An 11,630-nucleotide genomic window follows, 5' to 3' on the forward strand; every position below is an offset into this window, starting at 1 on the left:
AGTTACTCTCATTCCCACTGGGCCGGCCTCTGTCCCCAGCTCTGCCTGAGGGTCCCCCAACATCTTATCCCCAGGGGTGTCTGCCACAGGATATGATCACATCTTATAGCCACATGCTGATTGGCTGCCTGTGCCTTCTTATGTGATGTCACTGGCTGTGGTGCCACCAGACTCATCACTGATTTGCATAAAGGGTAACCCTTCGCCCATTCGACATAAAATGGGTATCCCTCCGCCCAATATGTGCATAAGACAGGACAGAGCAGGGAAGGTACAAACAAAACAGTTAGTGACTCTTCTCCTTCAAACCATAACGCTGCACTTAAATCGTCCATTTCACCTGAGCCTCTGCAAGCTCTTAATGAGCCTTAATTAACTAACCACGGAGTTAGAAGTGAAATTAAAAATGACCTGCAAAACAGGGTTTGTGCCCCACGGGGCTTGTTTCCTGCACAGGGGACCCACTCCAAGGCTCCTTTCCCCTGCCAGAGCATTGCAAAGAGGCCTTGGTGTAATGGGGAATCAGGCCCTGGATGGTGAGAAGATGCCTGGCAGCGCCCAGGAGCCACAGCCGTGGAACAGGACCCCATGGAGCTAGGCGCTGTACGTTAGTTATTAGGTGCATTACGGTAGCACCCACGAGCCCTGGCCATTGACCAAGTCTCCTCCTGCTGGCATAGGGTGTGTCTACACTGAAGCACTTCAGCAGTGCAGCTGTGCGACTGTAGCATTTGAAGTGTACACATGGGTGGCGGGTATAATAGGTTAGGGGAGTTTTTGCTTTATTATGCCACATGCAGCTTCCGGGGTGGCTGAGGAGGCAGTGTCTGCTATTCAGTTTCCTGGGTTCATCAGTCATCTCCCTGGACTCCAGAGAGATTACTGCTGAGCCCCAGAAGCTGAGTAACACATACCAACTCCTCAGCTGCCCCAGAACCTGTATGGGGCATCTCAAAGCTTCTTCAGACAAGAGTGAGAGGCTTTTCCTGCAGCGGCTTGAGCTCTGGGGAGGGGAGGTGTGGCACGGCTGTGGCTGGCCCAGAGCAGCTCCAGGCAGGTGGGCGGGGGTCCTTGGGGCACCTCTGGGCAGTGTGGGGGAGGCTCAGGGCTCCGACTGTGGGGGAGGGGCCCGGGCGGAAGGGCAGAGCCGGGGGCTAGCCTCCCCTAAGGGGGGCTCCATTGGCCACCCATGAGTGTACACAAGCCCTTAGTTGGCACAGACATTGTGTGTTCAGGCTGGCGATCTACTTACCTCCCTAATCCTGTTTTACAGGCCTCCCCCACGTTAATTTGGGGGGGAGGGATAGCTCAGTGGTTTGAGCATTGGCCTGCTAAACCCAGGGTTGTGAGTTCAATCCTTGAGGGAGCCATTTAGGGATCTGAGGCAAAAATTGGGGATTGGTCCTGCTTTGAGCAGGGGGTTGGACTAGATGACCTCCTGAGGTCCCTTTCAACCCTGATATTCTATGATTCTATGATTCTATAATTGCTCACGTCAAGTCTGGCCTACACTCCAACGCCTTTTCTTTACTTTTCTTTTCTTTTCTTTATTAGCGTTTCTTTCATTGGCACCAGAGCCCTGCCTTTCAGTGCTTTCTTTTTCACATTCATCACCCAGCAAGACATACCCGAAAGCACAATCGTCTCAATCCTTTGAATGACCAAATGAACCCCTCCTAGCGTGGGCCTCTATAAAGGTACGTATAGCTATTCCCATATGGGAAGGGGAATCAAATAGACCACTAGAGGGCACCTTTACATTAGTATACACTAGGCGTGTCCCTGTATAACTCTTCTGGTGAGTGGGCCGCTTCTACCCCAAGAGTTATACAGAGCCTCAGAGTGACCAACACTGGAGTTGAGAACTGACCGGTCAGCCACACACCGTATTTGGAACGGGAAGTATGCACTCAGGCAGCAGCCGGGACAGCAAGTACAGTACAGTCCTGTGTTAAAAGTAAACTACTTAAAAAAAAGGGAAAGCAGCGTTTTTCTTCCGCACGGTAAAGTTGCGAAGCAGTCACGGTTCAGCTGTAAACTTTGGAAAGAATAATGACAATGTTTTGTTCAGAGTTACGAACCACCTCCATTCGCGAGGTGTTCGTAACTCGGAGGTTCTACTGTGCCGGGACAAGAACTGTGGACAGACCTGGCCTGAGGCCAGAGGTAATTAAATTACCTGTGAGACCTTATGCTGAGCAGTGCACACACGTGCATCCTGGGCGTCAACCCCTCCCTCCCACCAGGAGCACTCAGCACTGGGCTCAGCCTCTGGCAGGACAGGGACCTGCGCAATGCAAGGGGAGTCCCCGTGACTCGCAGAGAGGGAGGTTAGATTAGAGAGGGGAGCATATGAGAGGAGAAGGGGGAGGGGGCCGACTTCCCATTTCCCCTCACTCTGCTCACACTTCGTGTACCAGTGGGGAATAGGATGAATCTGGCTGGGGACCTGCAGGATGCTCTGTCCAGGGTTAATAAGGTTCCCTCTAAAAGGCGATCACTCAGAGGGGTGTGGGTGTTGGGGGTGGGGGGTGCATCCTTTTGAAACTTGTCCCTAACAGCAATATCCTGCATTTATACGCCACCTTGCATCCTAAAAGGTATGAAAGGACTTTGCAGATTGCACGCATAAACTCTGGGGTAGGACACAGCAGCTGTTAATAGCACAAAGCAACACTGCACAATGGCTTAGGACAGAAAGGGATGATGGATCCTGTATCCAATTTAAACTATTTCAGGAAGCTGATTGCAAATTGCCCAAGGTGGAATATGGCCAGGACACTGACTTCATATCCCCTCCTCTTGAGAAAAATCCTGTTGGCTCTTTAATGGGAATTGCAAGTGATCCAGACCTTGATTTCATCCATTAGGTTCATGACACCAAACCCTGACACCATGCTGGGCTTTTCTCCAGTGTTGACTCAGAGAAAGGAGCCTGAGTCACTCCTTCCGTTTCCAGTACCAGCTGAGTTTTCCCTGGGGGGGTCTCACCACCACATTAACTTTGTTTTGCTGGTGAAATCTGATGAGACTGCAGCCCAAGGCTGTACTGCTGTGAGCACAAACAGGGGCAGGACCTCTTTAAGGGACTGATTTGGCTCATCTTGAAGTCAGTGCCAAAGTTCCCATGGACTTTAATGGCAACAGGATTGGACCCTTAGTCCTTGACCAGCCAAATGGTCCCTGAGCATGGGCGCTCAGTCCTGGCACAACATGTTAAGCAAGTTCTCTGGAGTCTGGCTTACAGACCTGCTGCCTGTGGGAGCTACTACTCTGACTCAGCAGCTCTGCAAGGCTGGAGAAAGGCAGCGGGGAGAAGATGAATGGACCTAGGATGCCAAGCCTTTCCCAGGCTGGCTGAGTCTTTCGTGATTACCACTGGTTTGCATTTGGTTTGACAGCTCCAAGCCAAACATCCTGTTCCTGTAACGTTATCAGAAATGAAGGGGAAACAAAAGTAATGCAGGGCCTGAAATAGGCTTCAGTGAAAAAGCCGGAAGAGAGCTTTGAGCAGGCAAAGTGACCACGATTTCCTGTCTCATTCTGGCCCTGGCATGTTGGTCAATTTTGTTGCTCTGCAGCTGAGTATAGACACATGAAGCAGGCCAGGAAATTCCTCCTGACTGTCAATTAAAAGCAACTCTTCAGTGCCCTCAAGAAGGATATTTTGGATGGGTGATTTTTCTCGAAGTGACTCACCCCTCCCTCTTTAAAATGAACTCCAACCTCTGCTATTTACTGGTCCAAGCTTTCAGATGCATTTATTAAGAGACAGAGCAAGGTTTCCTTCCATCTGATGCTCTTTGCTGAAATGGGAGAGGATGGTTTAGTGATCTAAACTCCGAGATCCTCTGGAATTGCAGGTTCATACTCTGGCCACCAACTCATCTTAGTCTGTCCCAGCCCTCGCTGCTCTGCATGGACATGACAGCTCCCCTGGCTCTTTTGTGTAAGAGGAGCTGTGCTAGCCCTTCTGTCCTTGGGGAAAGTTTCTCTTCCCCCCTGATTTGCAGCATGCTGTGCTGCTCTCAGTTGACACCCTCCACCCCAGAGGTGACTGCATGTCCAGGGGCCTATAAGAATGTGGTATGTCAAGATCTTTGGAATAAAAGGCATTCGAGAAATGTACTAGTGCATCATTATTAGGAGTACCTGGTCCTGGAAGGATACCAGGGAGGAGGAGTGTGTTATTTGTATAGTGCAGTAGCTCCCAGAGGCCCCATCCGGAACATTCCTCCTTCAGCTAGATACTGTACAAACACATATGAAGACACATCCCTGTCCCAAAGAGTTTACAGTCTAAGGCAGCGAGGGTAGCAAAGGTTGAGTGACACAGTAACGCACATCCATTGCAGCTGTATATCAACCTTCATTTGACAATATTACTTTTAATTCCAGCATCATCTCATGAATGAGACTGCGGCCTGTCATGCTAACAGGTCATGCTCATTTGTGCTCCTCTGTCTCTCATAATTTGTATTGCCCTCTTGTCTCATAACCCCACCCCACCCCATGTAGACAAGCTGTTAGATTGCAAGGTCTTTGGGGCAGGGACTGTCTTTCTGTTCTGTGTTTGTACAATACAGTCCTGCTCCATGACTAGAGCTTCTCTCCGCTGCCACATTCCGCAATGATACCACTAATTATCATTATTATTACTGTATTAACTAAGTGCTACCTCCCCTCATGTGTCACTCTACTCAGCCTCCCTGATTTTTTGTAGGTATAGTGGGAGGGGTGCCTGTGGGAGGGATTTAAAGGAGACATTAGTGACTTTCCTGCAGAAAAGAAGGTATGGAGACATTTGTGCAAAGAGCTGGGAACAAGATGGATGGACCCGGCCCCATAGGCAAAGCAGAGGAGGCCAGAGGTACTGCGAGAAGAGACAAGAGCGAACACATAGGTCTGCAAAGGGCCTTGAAGACGAGCACATGACATCTGGATTTTGACTGCAATGAAACGTGGTGTTGATATATTCAAAGAGGGGGTCAGAGCAGAAAGCAGGCAGGCGATCACAGCAGCTGTGTTTTGAATTGGTTGAAATGGGGCGATGTGGGACTTAGGGAGAGGAGGTGGTTATAGACAGATGATTCCCTGGTTTCTTCATTCCCTCCGAAGCACCTGGTGTTGGCTGCTGTTGGAAGACAGGATACTGAGCTAGGTGGACCATTGGTCTGACCCAGTATGGACATTCCTATGTTCTTATAACAAACCAACCAGGCTCTGGCGCAGGAGTGGATGATGGGTTTGGCTGTCTGAAAGAAAAGGAGAAATCTTAGAAATGTTCTGGAGGGAGAAGCACCAAGCTTCAGACACACTGAGATGGATGGGACAAGAGAGAGGAAGGAGCTAACGGGAGACAAGGAGGAGAGTGATGTTCTCAGCTAGGACAAGTTGGAAGAGATCCAGGAGATTGGAGAGGAAAGAGCAGAAGTTCAGTTGAGGCAATGTTACGGTGAAGCTGATAGCAAGATCTCCTGGGAGCAAGGTCAGAGTCAGCCTGCGATGGAGGGAGTCGTGGAAAGTCAGAGCAGGGGTTCATCAGCACATAGGAGCTAGATGGAATCGTGTGAGAAGACCAGAACACCCAGAGAAAGGGTGAGGGGGAAGAAGAGATGGGAGCTGGCTTGGAGCCCTGTGCCAGTCTCCCAGAGACGGGTAAGAAGGAGGCACAGCCATGCACCAAATGAGACGATGATGCTCCAGTCAGAGCGGCAGGGAAGAAAGAGGCAGGGAAGCCCAGGAAGAATAAGAATTCCAGCAAGAGGGTGTCCTCGTCCAAAGCAGCAGAGCCTGGTGTGCCCAGCAGGGTGTGCCCAGGCCCTGAGGTTTGGCCAGGAGCGGCTGTTGGAGGCCGTGGGGAGAGCAGGTCCAGTGGAGCAGAGGGGGTGGAAGGCAGCTGAGGGGGCAGGAGGTGGAGGTGCAGGAGAGGAGCTCCAGGCAGCGGTTGTAACTGTGGTGTTCAGTGTTTAACAGTGAAGCAAAGGAGGACGGACCGGTAACTGCAGGGGTGGCGTGCGGGGGCTGTTAAGGTGGGGGGAACAAGGCACACTCTTGCTGTGAGGGAAACAGGCCAAAAGGCAGCAGCCGATGAAAGGAGAGGGGCAGAGAGAGGCTAATAGCTGGGAGGGGCTGAGGCCAAGAGAGCCAGAAGTCGATGTTAGAGAGGAGGGAGGATGGGGTGGGGGGGGTGACAGGTGGCAGGGGAGGGGGAAGAGTCAGGGGCCATGTTGTTGGAAGGAGCAGGAGGTGGGAGGGGCGGATGCAGAGGACCAGAGGTGGTGGCAGGGTCTGTGTTGGGCGATAGGTATTGGTAAGAACAGACAGCGGGGAGCCAGGACTCCTGGGGTCAGTGCCTGGCTCTGCCATTGGCTCACGGCCTGGCAGCGGGTTCAGTCACTTCGCTTCTCGGTGTCTTACGTAGGGGGCATCGATGCGCCAAACCGCAGCAGCCAGCATTAACCACCCATCCCCCACCAAGGCCAGGCAGGTAGGGAACCTTCCCACTCCATCCTGAAGGGGGCTGAGGACCTCCACAGTCCTGTACCCCAAAGACCTGCGGGGCTCAGCCACCGAGTCATACTCAGCACAGCCCTGGTGGATAGGACCAGGCTGGAGTTTGGGTGAACTGGGTGTAGAGGGCTGGGGCTGCCATATAAATCCTTTGCAAGCCTCCTCCATTCTCTAAAATATGCTGCTTTTTCCGCACCTCTCCCTGGACGCTGACTCTGTCAATGAGTGATCATAGCTCAACTTCCTGATATTAATGAACACCCCCCGCAGCACCCCAGAGGCAGGTTAGCAGCCTCCTATCACCACCCTTGCCTTTCTTGGGGTATGTCTACACTTACAATGCTACAGAACCACTGCTCTGCTTCAGTGTAAACACTACCTACGTAGATGGGAGGGATTCTCCTGTCGGCGTAGGTAATCCAGCTCCCCAAAGGTGATAGCTAGGTTGATGGAGGAATTCTTCTGTCGACCTAGCACTTTTCTCTCCAGGGGTTAGGTCGCTGTAGCGCCGTCTCTCAGGGGTGTGGATTTTTCACACCCCTAAAATATGTAGCTATACCAGTGTAAAGTCCGAGGTGTGATGGGGCAAGGCCAGATGGCTATAGAAAAGTAGTGGGAGATAGATATATTAGCTCCAGGCTAAACAAATCCCTGGTACCAGGATAAGTGAAATGGCAGCTGCTCCAGGTCAATTAAGACACCTGGGGCCAATTAAGAACTTTCCAGAAGGCAGGGAGAAGGCTAGGTTGATTGGGACACCTGAAGCCAATCCGGGGCTGGCTGAAACTAGTTAAAAGCCTCCCAGGCAGTCAGGGGGGTGTGCATGTCAGGAGCTGTGGGAGGAAGTTGTGCTGTTGGAGAGACTGAGCAGTACACACCATATCAGGCACAAGGAAGGAGAACCTGAAGTAAGGGTGAAGTGGAGCTTGAGGAAGTGAGGGCTGCTGTGGGGGATGTAGCCCAGGGAATTGTACATGTCATGTTTCTAAAAGGTCAGCTACCATAGCTGATACTATTAGGGTTCCTGGGCTGGAACCCGGAGTAGAGGGTGGGCCCAGGCTCCCCCCCCCACCTTTGCCCCCTGATTAATTACTGAGACTGGGAGACAACAGAGACTGTGCAAGGAAGGATAACTTCTCCTCACCTCCCTCGCTGGCTTATGATGAAAATGGCTCAGTAGACTGTGACCCTTGTCTCTAGAGAGAGAAGGGTTACGTGCAGGGTCACAGTGAGCCTCTGACGCTAGCGAAATCTGCAGGGGTGCACGGTCCGTCACAAGAGTAAATCGCCGGCCTAAGAGGTAATAACGCAGTGTCTCCATAGCCCATTTGACAGCAAGGCATTCTCTCTCGACTACTGGGTATTTCTGTTCTCTTGGGAGCAGCTTTCTGCTTAGGTAGAGGATCGCGTGTTCCTCTTCTCCCACCATTTTTAACAGAACTGCCCCCAACCCGATCTCGGAAGCGTCTGTTTGTAAAATAAATTCCCTGTTAAACTCTGGAGCTATGAGTACGGGGTCATTACAGAGGGTCGTCCGAAGGTCTGTGAATGCCCCCTCCGCTGCGTTGGTCCACTTTACCATGTCTGGACCTTGGGCCTTCACCAGGTCCATTAGGGGACTTGCCCTAGTGGCGAAGTGGGGAATAAAATGTTGGTAGTAGCCTACCATGCCTAGGAACGCACAGACCTGCTTCTTTCAGGTCAGCTGAGGCCAGTTTTTAATTGACTCTAGCTTATTTGTTTGGGGCTTCACTATGCCCCTTCCCACAATATACTCCAGGTACCTAGCCTCTGCTAGCCCTATGGCGCATTTAGCGGGATAAGCAGTGAGGCCAACCTGCCTTAAGGTGCGCAGTACTGCCTCAACTTTCTCCAAGTGGGTTCCCCAGTCTGGCGTATGGATGATGACATCATCTAGGTATGCAGCTGCATAACTAGTATGGGGGCGCAGCAGCTTATCCATGAGGCGCTGGAATGTGGCTAGGGCCCCATGTAGCCCAAAAGGGAGGATGGTGTACTGGAATAGCCCATCTGGGGTGGAGAATGCTTTCTTTTCTTTAGCTTCTTTGGTCAGAGGAATCTGCCAGTACCCTTTTGTCAGATCCAGTGTAGTCAAGAATCGGGCACTACCCAGTCGGTCACCCAGTCCGTCGATGCGCGGTAGGGGGTGTGCGTCAAACTGGGATGTTTCATTCGGTCGGCGAAAGTCATGACAGAATCTCATGGTACCGTCAGGTTTAGGCACTAGAGCAATGGGACTGGCCCACTGACTGTAAGACTCTTCAATAACCCCTAATTCTAACATTTTCTTTACTTCGGCCTTGATTGCTTCTCTTTTGGCTGCTGGGATTCAATAGGGTCTCAATGTTACCTTGGCTCCAGGGATTGTGTGGATATGGTGATAGGTCTCAGTCATCCACCCTGGTTTTGTAGAGAACACATCCTGGTTGCGATTAATCATGTCGGCTGCCTCGATCTTTTGGATCGGCGGCAAGTCGGATGATATCCTCACTTGGTCGTGTAAGTTATCCTCCTGGGGAAGGGTCTCCTGCATGACTAAGCATGCCTCTTGATCATGCCAAGGTTTTAGAAGATTGATGTGGTAAATTTGCTCCGATTTCCGGTGGCCTGGCTGCCGCACCTTATAGTTCACCTCTCCCATGGCTTCGATTACTTCGTAGGGTCCCTGCCACTGGGCCAACAGTTTATTTTCTGCTGTGGGCACCAGTACCATCACCTGATCCCCTGGATGGAACCGTCGAAGCTTCGCTTGGTGTTTATAATGGGTTCGTTGGGTCTCCTTTGCTCTCTCCAAGTGTTCCCATACAATGGGCGTAACTCGGGCTATCTGATCTCTCATCTGCAGTACATGCTCAACTATGTTCCTTCTGGGATTTGGCTCCTCTTCCTAGGCTTCTCTGGCTATATCCAATATGCCCCGAGGGTGGCGCCCGTATAGTAGTTCGAATGGAGAGAAACCCGTGGAGGCTTGCGGAACCTCCCAGATGGCGAACTTGAGATAAGGCAATAGGGTATCCCAACCTTTCCCATCCCAGCTCACCACTTTCCTGATCATGGCCTTGAGGGTCCTATTGAACCTTTCCACAAGGCCGTCTGTTTGCGGGTGGTATGCAGAGGTCCGTAGGGCTTGTACATGGAGCAATGAACAGAGATCTTTCATCAACTTGGACATGAAAGGTGTCCCTTGATCAGTCAATATCTCCTTGGGTAGCCCAACCCGGGCAAAGATCTGTACTAGCTCCTTAGCTATTGCCTTGGAAGCTGTGTTGCATAGGGGGACAGCTTCCGGATACTGGGTTGCATAGTCCAGTACAACAAGCACATGTTGGTGGCCCCGAGCTGTCTTCTCTAGGGGCCCTACCAGATCCATGGCTATCCGTTCGAAAGGAACCTCTATTATTGGAAGAGGTATCAAAGGAGCACGCAAATGTGGATGAGGGCTATGTAACTGACATTCTGGACAAGAGGTGCAGTATCGCCGGACATCTTCATGTACTCCTGGCCAGAAGAACCTCCGCAGGATCCGTGCCTGGGTTTTCTCTACCCCTAGGTGTCCTCCAAACAGGTGACTGTGGGCTAGACTCAATATGGCTTTGTGATGTTTTCGTGGCACCAGAAGTTGTTGTATCTCTTGCTCCTGCATTTGCACCACATGGTACAGGAGATCTTTCTTCACTATAAAGTAAGGTCTGAGACCCCGGACCTTCCCATCCACGGGTATCCCATCGATCTCGGCCACCTCTTTCCTGGCATTATCATATCGGGGTTCATCTGCCTGGTCCCGCCCAAAAGTCTCTCTCCCAGGACTAACCTGCCCAAGCTCCCAGGGGCCGGCTTTTGCCGTAGCTGCGCCTGCAGTCCCTGTCGGCGCCCACACACCCATTGAGTGTGTCCCAGCCAGTGTACTGTGGATCCATGACCTGTTTGTAACATCTGTCTGGGTGAGACACTGCTTGATTCAAATACTGCTTAGTTTGTAGACCTCAGATTGTGAATTTATTTTTATTTCTTAAGTAACCAACTTTGATCTCGACACTTGTGACTTATAAGCACTTAAAATCGATCTTTCTGTAGTTAATAATCCTGTTTTATATTTGACTTAAAACAGTGGGTTTTGGTTGAAGTGCTTGGAAAATCTCGGCTCAGTTTACAAAGACGAGTGCGTGTCCACTCCACACTGAGGGAGGGGCAAACATAATGAAGTTAAGAGGGGAATTCCCTGTGGGGAATCAGATATGTAATTCCCGTGTCTATGGAGACTAGTTCAACATTTTCATGGAAAGCCATGTAGTAGAGTAGGGGCGGGCAAACTTTTTGGCCTGAGGGCCACATCAGGTTTCCAAAACTGTATGGAGGGCCAGTTAGGGGAGGCTGTGCCTCCCCAAACAGCCAGGCATGGCCTGGCCCCTGCCTCCTATCCGACCCCCCCCCACACTTCTTGCCCCCTGACGGCTTCCCCGGGACTCCTGCCCCATCCACCACCCCCTGCTCCCTGTCCCCTGACCACCCCTGGAATCCCCACCCCTGACTGCCCCCTGCTGCCCCATCCAACCCCCACTCTTATTCCTGACTACCCCGACCCCTATCCACACCCCCGACCACACCCCCAAACTCCCCTGCCCTCTATTCAACCTCCCCTGTCCCCTTACTGCGCCGCCCAGAGCACCAGGTCAGGCCATGGCTCTGCAACTGCGCTGCCCAGCCACCCAGAGTGTTGCGCCGGTGGCATGACGCACTGAGGCTGCGGGGAAGGGAGAAAGTAGGGGAGGGGCCGGGGGTAGCCTCCCAGACCAGGAGCTCAGGGGCCGGGCAGGAGGCTCCTGCGGGCCGGATGTGACCCGCGGGCCATAGTTTGCCCACCTCTGTAGTAGAATGTGATTCAGACACTGCTTGGAAGCTGAGGCATTAAATTATGGGGAAACCCACAGATTTTGCAGACCCCAAATGCTGCCCTTAATCTGACTGTAGCTGAGACCATGCATAACTCATGATCTGCAAAAAAAATTTCCCTCATAATCAGCTTCAGGAAAGTTTTCTTCCCACTGAGAAGGGCTGGAAATGGACTCTTTCTTGAAATATTATAACTGAGGTGGGCC

This window comes from Lepidochelys kempii, chromosome 24, assembly GCF_965140285.1.
Source record: "Lepidochelys kempii isolate rLepKem1 chromosome 24, rLepKem1.hap1, whole genome shotgun sequence".
Classification (NCBI taxonomy): Eukaryota; Metazoa; Chordata; order Testudines; family Cheloniidae; genus Lepidochelys; species Lepidochelys kempii.